We start from the raw sequence: 12,960 nt of genomic DNA on the forward strand, positions 1-12,960 counted from the left end.
ATAGATCTCTTTGGGTTTCTTGCAGTAGTGTTTTGTAGTTTTCTTTGTATAGGTCTTTTACATCCCTGGTCAGATTTATTCCTAAGTATTTTATCTTCTTAGGGGCTATTGAAAATGGTATTGTTTTCCTGAAGAAATCCATAGAGTTTTTAAAGAAATTTTATCAGCTTAGAATAAAATGGACAGTAACTGTTTAAAATTTTTAAAAAGGTTCCTGGGCCTCAAGCATGCTACAAGGAGGAATCAGAATGAGAGAGATACTCAGCAGCAAACACAGCCATTTTCTAATGGAAAAGGAAGGACAGCTCAGGGGATGGAGCCAAGAGCCATAGAAAACAATGCTCAGAAGTGCTAGTCTATTAGAAAAACTTGACCCCTATCAGGAAATATGCCCTTTCCCCAGAGGTAGGGGACCTGGCAAGACATATCTTGCTGGATTTCAGAATGTCTATGGTCTTTGTTGTTGTTAGGTGCTGCTGAGTTGGTTTTGACTCATAGAGATTCTATGTACAACAGAAAGAAACACTGCCCAGTCCTGAGCCATCTTCACAATCTTTGCTATGTTGGAGCCCATTATTGCAGCCACTATGTCAATCCATCTTGTTGCAGGTCTTCCTCTTTTTTGATGACCCTCTACCTTACCAAACATGATGTCCTTCCCCAGGGACTGGTCTCCCTGATAACATGTCCAAAGTATGTGAGACAAAGTCTGGTGACTGTTATGTACTTCTTATTCCTCTCATTTTTAAATAAGAATGCCTATTTTATTTATGTTGTCCTTGTCTCAATATAATATGTTGATTGTCTTTAGTTAATAGACATCTGAATTAAGAGGATCCACAGATGAGGAGTTGCACCTGAAGATATTCATCAGCATCTAAACCTCATGCAGGTGACAAGATCATGGATTTTGGCCATGATGCAGTGATTGAATAAATCTCGGTGTTTTGAGAGAAGATGTGTGTATTTTTTAGGTGAAAGGGGCATGAATCCTTGGGGCTAGTGGGTGGAGTGTGGTAGATTGCTACAGTAATAGCCTCCAGTCAATACCTCCCTGTATCTGCACACTTACATAGTCCCCTCCTGTATGAAGTTTGGGCTTGGATTTATGACTTTTTTGGCTAATGGGACAATAGCAAACATGATGCAAGCATAAGCTTGAAAAGTACTTTTACAATGAGGCATTTCCATTCTTGATTCTAGGAGCTCTTCTTCCATGATGGGAATAAGCCCAGGCTAGTCTGCTGGAAATATGTGACTCAGGCAACCACGAACATCAACTACCAGACATGTGAGAGAAGCCAACTTAGGCCATCGGCTCCAACAAGCCACCAGATGATTGCAGCTGCATGAGTGACCCCATGGAGACCAACAGAAGGTTCACTTTATTGGGTCCAGTTCAAATTACTTACCCACAGAATCCTGATCTAATAAAAAAATTTTTTTTAAGTCACCAAGTTTTTGGTGCAGCTGTTGATAACAGAAACAAACACGAGTTACCCAACATCCATCCAGCCACAACTCTTTGGCTGCTTAAGTAATATTTTCTTGGAAGTGAAGGTTCCAATACTCAGTACCAAAGAAAACTGCTAAGTAAGAGCCAAAGAGCTTGGAGATTAGTCACAATGCAGTGCCATTTCTCACATAGAACTCTTGTGATTAATTGCCAATGTCTTTACATGGTCAACTTATTTTCCCTGTGAAAATAGATATACTAGAAGAAACAACAAAAGACGGAAGAGATAATAATACAGAGTCAAAGACAAGAAGATAAGAAAATAGCATAACAAGAGAAGTTAAATGTGGTAGTAAAAGCTGTGTCCCACTGGTAGACAGAAAGAGGATACTAGATCTAGGGACGAAAAGATTTATCTGATAGACACATCTGCTAACTCTCTTCTACCAGTTCACTTTAACTTTCTAAAGCAGTGGCATGGGAAGAAGATCAAAGCCATCTTTTCCAAACTGAACCTCTGTTGTCAAATAGCATGCACTCATAAAATAACATTGTTTTTTGTTCGTTCCATAGAGACTGGTTGAAAGGGACCATCCTGGGAACATTTTGCAGAGAATCCCTCATGTCAATATTGATTAGTTGCTCTGGTTTGGGTATAAAGCAGAAGGTGGATGAGAGATGCAGAAGGAACCACATTCTCATCTTCACATCATTTCTACGGGTGTCCATAATATAAGAACTTCTACTCTCAGAAGTACTTCAAATAGAGCACGGACCCTTTGTTCTATCCTCTAGATAAGGAAGGAAGAGTGATGAGATTTTAAGAAAATATGTAATGCAACTCTCAGGCCACTTTTGACTTCCTCTCATTCCAGCTAGCCTGTCCATGAGCTAGGTGTGTTCTTTCCTCCCCTTCCATTTGTTAGGAACCTGAGTTTGTCTTGTATAGGTAGATCTGTGCCTATTTTCATCAATTTTTTTTCTAATTATTTATTTTGTTGTTGAGAATACACACAGCAAAACATACACCAATTCAACCATGTCTACATGTAGTATTTAGTGAGGTTGATTACATTTTTCAAGATGTGCAACCATTCTCACCCTCCTTTGTTGAGATGTTTCTCGCTCATTAACATAAACTCACTGTCTCTAAGGTTCCTATCTAATCTTTCAATTTGCTGTTGTCAATTTGATCCCATAGTTCTTAAAAGAGCATAATGTACAAGGCAGACCTCATTTACTAATTATCTAAACAAACTATTATTTGGTTTTAGGATGATTTTAGGGAATATTTTTGGTCTAAGGTTTAAACATTATCTCAGGGCAATAGTTTCAGGGGTTCATCTACCCTCCATGGCTCCAGAAAGTCTAGAGTCCATGGGAATTTGAAATTCTGTTCTGCATCTTCCCCCTTTTGATCAGGATTCTTCTATGGAAACTTTGATCAAAATTTTTGGTAATGGTAGCTAGGCACTATCCAGTTCTTCTGGTTTTGTGGCAAAGGTGGCAGTTGTTCATGGAGGCAATTAGCCACACATTCCATAGCATTCTCCTTTTTTTTTTTTCAATTGTGCTTTAGGTGAAGGTTTACAGAGCAAATTAGTTTCTCATTAAAGAACTAATATACATATTGTTTTGTGACATTGGTTGCCAACCTCACAATGTGTCATCACTCTCCCTTCTCAAACTTAAGTTCTCCATTTCCATTTGTCCAGCTTGGGTTCCCCATTTCCATTTGTCCAGCTTTCCTGTCACCTCCTGCCTTCTCGTCCTTGTCCCTGGGCTGGTGTGCCCATTTAGTCTCATATACATGGTTGAGCTATATATATTACAGTTTGTTTTATGGAACTGACTAATCTTTGGCTGAAGGGTGAACCTCAGGATTGACTCCAGTACAGAGTTAAAAGGGTGTTCGGGGGCCATACTCTCAGAACTTCTCCAGTTTCCATCAGACCTGTAAGTCTGGTCTTTTTTATGGGTTAGAATTTTGTTCTGCTTTTTTCTTCAGCTTGGTCCGGGACCCTGTATTGTGATTCCTGTCAGACCAGTCAGTGATGGTAGCTGGTCACCATCTAGTTGTGCTGGACTTAGTCTGGTGGAGGCTGTGGTAGTTATGTTCCATTAGTCCTTTGGACTAATCTTTCCCATGTGTCTTTGATTTCGTTCATTCTCCCTTGCTTCAGATGGGGTGGGACCAGTGGGTGTATCTTAGATAGCTGCTCACAAGTTTTTAAAATCCCAGATGCTACTCACCAAAGTAGGATGTAGAACATTTTCTTTATAAACTATGCTAACCAATTGAGCTAGATGTCCCCTGAGACCATGGTCCCCAGCCCTCAGCCCCGTAACTTGATCTCTGTGGGAGTTTGGATGTGTCTATGAAGCTTCTCTGACTTTGCCTTGGTCAAGTTGTGCTGGCTTCCTCAGTATTGTGTACTGTCTTACCATTCACCAAAGTCATCACTTATCTATTGTCTAGTTAGTGTTTTTCCCACTCCACTCCTCCCTTCCCTTGTAACCATCAAAGATTGTTTCTTTCTGTGTGTAAACCTTTTCATAAGTTTTTATAAGTGTGGTCTCATACAGTATTTGTCATTTTGTGATTGACTTATTTCACTCAGCATAATGCCCTCTAGATTCATCCGTGTTGTGAGATTTTTCGCAGATTCATCATTATTCTTTATTGTTGCATGGGAAACTGGGAGGAAGTGACCCTTGTAACTGGCTACATAAATATTTTCTCTGTAGACCCTATTCTCACCTGTACAGGCCTGGACTTGGAGTAGGGAAAGTAGTAAGATGCTCATGTGGGAATAGATCCAAGCCATGTTCTCCAATCCATTTTCAGTAGCATTAAAACAAAGATTTTCACATCTATGCTATTTCTTAAAATTTTCACAATCCACAGTGAACCAGCATATGATTGTCATACTTCAGAGGTACATGAGCAGAACAGAACACAATGAAAATAACTCATGTATCCTATACTAATAATTGTTGTTGTTATTTGCCATCAAGTAAGCTCCAACTCACAGCAACCTTATGTATAAGAACAAAATATTGTCTGGTCCTGTAACATCTCCATTTTTGAGGCTATCGTGTCAATCCATCTCTTTGAAGATTTTCTTCATTTTTGCTTACCCTCTACTTTACAAAATGTGATGTCTTTTTCTAGTGATTAGTCTTCCCTGAAGTCTTGTCATCTTCACTTCTGAGGAGCATTCTGGCTGTACTTCCTCCAAGACAGACTTGTTTGTTCTTCTGGAAGTCCATGGTATATTCAATATTCTTTGCCAACACCATAATTTAAATGCAATACTAACAAATAATTTTGGATTAAATTAAATGTGAGTATGAAGTAAAGAGAATTATGTAGTTTATTTTATTCATCAGTTATAAATAGTTGTCAGAGATGAACTCGAGATGGTGAATTTGACTGGCATACTATAACATCCCACTATATCAAGGACATGAGAAACCAAGTGTAGAGATGACAACCTTAGAACACTGAACATCAGATGGAAAGCTGAAGAATTAAACTGATCTCCAAGTGGGAAGAGAGACAGAAAGAAAACAGCAGATGTGGAGATATATGGATCCTCAGTGCCCTGCCAGCCAGTTCAGTGCAGGGTGACCATCTTGGAACAAAGTGGACAGCGTTTCCAGTGGAGGAGCACAGGAAGGCAACTACACAGAATTCGCAAAAGGAGAAAGAGATACTGTGTAAACAAACCTGGAATGAAACGAGGCTATCAGGACACAAAACCCATTGCTGTCAAGTCAATTCTGACCCATAGTGAGCCTATAGGACAGACTAGAACTACCCCATAGGGTTTCCAAGGAGTGGCTGGTGGATTCTAACTGCTGACCTTTTGGTTGGTAGCCGAGCTCTTAACCACTGTGCCACCAGGGCTCCAGGACACAAGCCAGGGCTAAAAAGGCAAAGTACAGGAAGACTGGGAAAGAGCTTCAGTGATCCACCAACCACAGAGAAGTGAGGGAACCAGGAAGTGGGGAAGGGACTACTCACCAGCAGCAGTGCCTGACCATTTGGCCAGAAAACACCCACTGGATAGTAAAACCACAGAATAGCAACTAGAGGCCTTCTACCCAGCCAGCCCCCCTCCCACATTGAAATGGGCCAGGTCCCAATCTCTTGGGGCTGCCAGGTAGGAGCACCTGCCACACCAACACCCAGCAACCAGCAGGAGTGACCCCCATGGCTGCGCCTGCTTCCCAGAGACAGCATAGGTGCACCAATTGCCCAGCAGCTGGAAGGAGTGCACCTACAGCCCAGAGGAAAGCAGGAGTTCACTTGCAGCCTGGCAACTGGTGACAGTGTCCCCTCTCCCGGAAACCCACAGGAGTGAGTCCGCTGCCTGAAGCCTGATGACCCGTGGGAGTGACCCCGACCTGAAGTCAAGAAACCAGTGGGAATGCTTCTGCAGCCTGGCAACCACCAGGAGCACTCCTGTGTCAACTGCCCAGAGACTGAGGGAGTGAGCCTGCTGCCCAATGACCAGAGGGAGCAACACCTGCAGCCCAGAGACAGGTGGAAGCTCTCCCTTACCCACAGCCCAGTGACCAGCAGGAGTGTCCCAGTGCCCGTTGGACTGGAGAGAGCATGCCTTAAGCTCAACGAATGGCAGGGTTGCCCCCTCACCTGCAGCCTGGAGACCAGTGGGAGTGCACCCGCTTCCACTGCCTGGCAACCAGTGTGATTCCTTCATGACTGCACAGTAACTGGAAACACACTCAGTGCCACTGCCCAGCAACCAGGAGGTGAGCCCCATGCCCTAGCCCAGCGACTAGAAAACACACCCTTTACACTCTTCAAACAACATCCTGGCATGGCCTAGCTGTCACATCCCATCACCAGTGACTGTCAGGTGCATCTGGACAGACTCCAACAGCAATCCTTTCTGCCCAACAACAAGCAGGAACTCCCTGTTCCAACACCCAACTATTGCCTGGGTGAAGGGACACCCATCCTATACTGATTCATTTCCTGCTGGCCAATCCCACATGCACTGAGACCCCTTGATCACCCACCACCTACTGAGACACCAATTTGCACCTGTACAAAGGGTCTAAACTGTCCATTTGGGTAGTATTGCTTCCCTGTGGCTACAAAAACAACCTGTCCTACTCTCCAGCAGATGCAGTGCTAGCACCAACCTGGAAGGACTTCACTGTCCCCCAATGGCTGTTTGGAGGGACCCTGACCACCCAACACTTGTCACCCAATATCAGGGAAAGAACCTGCTGTCCCACCGCACTCAATCTAGTAAGGGAATACACACAAGCCTAACTACAGAGGATGTGCATGTGGGTTTGACTCACCATACCCACTAGTAAGAGGTAATCACACCCAGCCAACAGACACCAACAAAGTCACACATAGACCAGAACCACAAAACAACAATTAAAATGATACAAAGGAGAAAAGATATTCTAAAAAAAACAGAGAAGACACAAAGCTCTCAATACATCAAAACAAATCCAAAAAAATCAGCACAAAACAAACATACATACAATTAATAAATTAATAAATTAATTAACACCTTAATGCTTCAGAGACAGTAGACAATGAAAAATCTTATGAGCAACCAGGATAAGACAGCTCAAACAAGAGAAAAATAAGGGGGCAGAAAACCTTCCTGAGGAAGAAATGGTAATAGAACAACCTAATAAGGAATTCAAAAGATTGATATATAGGATCCTCAAAAAACCCAGGGAAAACACGGACAAAACACCAGAAGAATTCAGGAAAACAATACAAGCAGAAAATAGCAAAATAAAGATACAATTATAAACCATACAAAAACAACAACTAGAAATCCAGAAGATCAGCAATAAATATCAGAAATAGATAACACAATGGAAGGACAAAGAAGTAGAACTGAAGCCATAGAAGAAAGAATCAGCAAAATAGAGGACAAATCCCTTGATATTAATCTATTTGAGGAACGGTCAGAAAAAAGAATAAAAAAAAAATAAAGCCTAAGAGTTATGTGGGACACCATCAAGGGGAATAATTTACACATAATTGGAATTCCAGAAGAAGAGGAGAGGAAAACAATGCACAGAGATAATTTGTGAAGATTTATTGTCAGAAAACTTCCTTAATGTCATGAAAGATGAGAAAGTTTCCATCCAGAAAGCTCAACGAACCCCATACAGAGTAGACCCCAAAAGAAAGTCACCAAGACATAACAATCAAACTTTCCAAAACCAAAGACAAAGAAAGAATTCTGAGATCAGCTTGTGAAAAACATAATATCACCTACAAAGGGACATCAATAAGACTAAGCACTGATTTATCAGCAGAAACCATGCAGGCAAGAAGGCAGTGGGATGATATATAAAACCCTGGAAGAAAAGAATTGCCAACCAAGAATCCTATATCCAGCAAAACTGTCTTTCAAATATGATGGTAAAACTTGGACAATCCCAGATGAATAGAAATTAAGGGAATTTGTAAAAAACAGACCAACTTTACAATAAAAACTAAAGGAAGTCCTTTAGACAGAGAACCAATGACATCAGACAACAATCACCTGGATACCAGATACCAACCCAGACAAAGAATTCTCAAATGTAAAATACAGCTGCAAAATGGAAAATAGGGAACCAGAGATGTCAATCTGTAAACAGTGACAACCCAAAACAAAAAGTGAGACTAACTGGTGTAGTTATAAAATTTTCATGTGGAGAGGCAGTAAAGGTGATATCAAGATATAAGAGACTGTTTTAAACTTAGAAAGAGAAAGGTAAATTCCAGAGAAACAACAAAGAAAATTAATAAATGTACATGCCAACAACAACATAAAAAGAAAATCAAAAAGACTCAACAAACAAAATAATCAGCAATGATGGAAACCAAAAGAAAATCCATAAATCAAAAGAACTCAGCACAGAAAATTGAGTGGACCAAAGAAACCGTTAACACCACAAAGAAAAGCATAACAAAATGGCAGCAGTAAATTCATACCTATCAATAATAATACTGAAGGCAAATAGTTTAAATATACCAGTTAAGAGATGGAAACTGACACAAAGGATGAATAAAAAAAAAAGACCCATCAACATATTGCCTATAAGAGACACACCTTAGACACAAAGACATAAATAGGTTAAAAATCAATGGATGGGAGGCCAGGCCAAGATGGCGGTGTAGTTAGACACCTCCTATATCCCTCTTACAACAAAGACCTGGAAAAACAAGTGATTTGATTGTATATGAATATCTAGGAGCCCTGAAAACAAGGCAAAGTTGAGGAATCGGACTGAGAGGCAGGGGAGAGGGAGACGGTTTGGAAGAAGTGAAGAGTGCCAGAGCAGTGGCAGCCAGGATACTGCAGCTTTTCAGCCACACCAGGTTCACAGTGAAGCAGGCAAATAGCTGTGCTGTGTGCAAGCTCAAGAAGCAGTTTCCACATTGAGAGAGACCCGGCAGCAGAGATTTTGCTTGGACACTCCGAACCAGTGAAAAGCAGCTCCCAAGTGGCTAAAGATAAGTACATGTGTGTGGCCTTTTGCAGGGATTTAAAAAAAAAAAAGTCCATTTGGGAAAAACCTCTCTCTCTTTTATCTCCTCTCTCCACGCTCTGCACCGGGAGTCCGCTGGGCTGGAAGTAGATCCCAAAAGGTGCCCTGACCCATTCTCCTGGCCTTGGAGAGGGAACAAATAAGCTATTGGCTCCCCTAAGCCAGGAACACAGGGTCAGCACAGATCCTTTGCTAGGAACAGGTATAAGGGGCCCACAGACTCTGAGTGAGTTACACCCCTGTATAGACTTGTGGGGACCCATCTCTAAAGCGTTAGCCCTCACTACTACAATACAACAAGGCAAACATCTGAAGTTTAACTGTTTCTACTGTGAAGTGGCAGATTTGTGACCCTCAAAACAGCCCTGCCACTTAAGTAGGTACTTTTATCAATCCACAACAGGAGCTTGAGGACTGGTGGTGTCACCTAAACCTCCTAGTCACCTGCTACAGGAGTCCAAGAAAAAGTGTTGCCCTTGAGTTTTTACAGAAAACAGAGTGGGGTGCTCACAGTTTGGCTGCAAAACTCATCTATCTACTCACCCTAGAGAATAGGGACATGCTTTCCTTTCAGACTCTCGGAGCAGCCCTCAGCCCACTGCCTGGCTCAGCATGTGATCCCATACCACAGCTAGAGTCCAGTGCCTGCATCAATCACCCATGCATCTCTAGGACTGTAGGTGAGAGCCTGCACCACACACTTGATGACTGACTGCCTGGACAACTGAGCTGAACCCATATAGGAAAATTTAATGGACTCCTGTGTGCACATACTTAGTTATGGAACTAACTACCTGGTGACAGGATGTTAGAGCTTCAAAGTTGTCTATAATCAAACTAGTGCACATGAGCAGCCTACTGGGGCATATCAAAACAAAACTAGAGGCTAGGACTCACTAAACAAATATAAAATCATAACTTATTGATGGCTTGGAGACAACAGTCAATATCAAATCACATAAAGAGGCAGTCCATGATGGCTTCACCAAGCTCTGAAAATAAAGAATCAATAAATTATCTGGAGGAAGAGAACTTCTTGGAATTACCAGAGGCAGAATACAAAAGATTAATATACAGAACTCTTCTAGAAATTAAAAAGGAAATTCTACACAATGCAGAAACTACTAGGGAACATACAAAGTAGTAGCAGAACTTAAAAAAGTTATTCAAAAACATAATGACAAATTTAATAGGCTGCAAGAATCCATAGAGAGACAGCAATCAGAAATCCAGAAGATTAAAAATAAAATTTCAGAATTAGGCAACACAATATAAAGTCATATGAGCAGAACTGAGGCAGTAGAAGTTAGAATTAGTGACATTGAAGATAAAGCTCTTGACGCCAACTTATATGAGGAAAAAATCAGATAACAGAATTAAAAAGAATGAAGAAACTCTAAGAGTCATGTGGGACTCTATCAAGAAAAAAACCCATGAGTGATTGGAGTACCAGAACAGGGGGAGGATAACAGTAAATAGAGAGAGAATTGTTGATGATTTGTTGACAGAAAACTTCCTTAATATGAAAGATGAGAAGATATCTATCCAAGATGCTCATCGAACCCCACATAAGGTAGACCCCAAAAGAAAGTCATCAAGACATTTATAATCAAACTTACAAAACCAAAGATAAAGAGAGAATTTTAAGAGTGGCTAGGGATAAAAGAAAAGTCATCTACAAAGGGGAGTCAATTAGAATAAGCTCAGACTACTCAGCAGAAACCATGCAGGCTAGAAGGCAATGGGATGACATATACCAACCCTTGAAGGAAAATAACTGCCAGCCAAGAACTATATATCCACCAAAACTATCTCTCAGATATGATGGCAAAATTAGGGCATTTCCAGATAAACAGAAGTTCAGGAAATTTGCCAAAATGAAACCAAAATTACAAGAAATACTAAAGGGGTCCTACAGTTAGATAATCAATAACACCAAATAACAACACAAGACTAGAACACAGTACAGAGCAACCAGATATTGACTCAGATAGAGAAATCAAAAATATATCAAAGTTAAAACATTGAATATCGGGAAACAGATATCAATATGTAAAAAAGGACAACATTAAAAAAAAGAGGGACTTAAAAAATGCAGACATTGATTTTTCATATGGGGGGAAGTTAAGGCGATATACAGTAATAAAAGACTGGTATAAACTTAGAAAAATAGGGGTAAATATTAAGGTAACCACAAAGGAATCTAACAATCCTACAAATCAAAATAAAGTAGAAAAACATAAAGATGCAGCAAACACAAAATCTACAACAATGAAAAAGATGGAAAAAAAAACCACATAAATAAAAATGACTCAGCACACAAAATTGAGGAGAACAAAGAAACTGAACAACACACAAAAGGAGGTATCAGGATGACAGCACTAAACTCATACCTATCAATAATTACACTGAATGTAAATGGACTTAATGCACCAATAAATAGATGGAGAGTGACAGATTGGATAAAAAAGCATGATCCACCTATATGCTGCTTACAAGAGACACACCTTTGACTTAAAGACACAAACAGGCTAAAAGTCAAAGGATGGAAAAAAATATATCAAGTAAACAACACTCAAAAAAGAGCAGGAGTGGCAATATTAATCTCTGACAAAATTGACTTTAAAGTAAAATCCACCATAAAGGATAACGAAGGGCACTATATAATGATTAAAGGCTCAATACAACAGGGGGACATCACTATAATAAATATTTATGTGCCCAGAAACAGGGCTCCAAAATACATAAACTCTAACAGCTCTGAAGAGAGAGATAGACAGCTTCAAAATAGTAATATGAGACTTCAACACGCCACTTTTTGTGAAGGACAGTATATCCAGAAAGAAGCTCAACAAAGATACGGAAGAACTAAATGCTACAATCAACCAACTTGATCTCATAGACACATACCAAATAATGCACCCAACAGTAGCCAAGTATACTTTGTTTTCCAATGCACATGGAACATTCTGCAGAAGAGACCACATATTAGGCTATAAAGCAAGCCTTAACAAAATCCAAAACATATAAATATTACAAAGCATCTTTTCTGACCATAAAGCAAGAAAAGTGGAAATCAACAAATCACAAAAGCAAGGAAAAAAATCAAACACGTGGAAACTGAACAACACCTTGATCAAAAACTTCTGGGTTATAGAAAAAATTAAGGATGGAATAAAGAAATTCATAGAATCAAACGAGAATGAAAACACATCCTACCAGAATCTTTGGGACACAGCAAAAGCAGTGCTCAGAGGTCAGTTTATAGCAATAAATGCACACATCCAAAAATAAAAAAGGGTCATAATCAAAGCATTAACCCTACAACTGGAACAAGTAGAAAGAGAGCAGCAAAAGAAGCCCATGGGTGCCAGAAGGAAGGAAATAAGAATTAGAGCAGAATTAAATGAAATAGAGAATAGAAAAACAATTGAAAGAGTTAACAAATCCAAAAGCTCGTTCTTTGAAAAGATCAACAAAATTGATAAACCATTGGGAAAACTGACAAAAGAAAAACAGGAGAGGAAGCAGATAACGCGAATAACAAATGAGATGGCTGATATCACAACAGACTCATCTGAAATTAAAAGAACCATAACAGATTACTATGAAAAATTGTACTGACAAATTTGAAAACCGAGAGGAAATGGACAAATGTCTAGAAACTCACTACCTACCTAAATTAACACAAACAGAGGTAGAACAACGAAATAAACCCATAACAAAAAAAGAGATTGTAAAGGTTATTAAAAAACTCCCAACAAAAAAAAAGCCCTGACCCGTATGGCTTCACTGGAGAATTCTACCAAACTTTCAGAGAAGAGATAACACCACTTCTACTAAAGGTATTTCAGAACATAGAAAAGGATGGAATACTCCCAAACTCATTCTATGAAGCCAGCATAACCCTGATACCAAAATCAGGTAAAGACACCACAAAAACAGAAAATTAC

The sequence above is a fragment of the Trichechus manatus genome, unplaced genomic scaffold (assembly GCF_000243295.1).
Source record: "Trichechus manatus latirostris isolate Lorelei unplaced genomic scaffold, TriManLat1.0 scaffold00276, whole genome shotgun sequence".
Taxonomy (NCBI): Eukaryota; Metazoa; Chordata; class Mammalia; order Sirenia; family Trichechidae; genus Trichechus; species Trichechus manatus.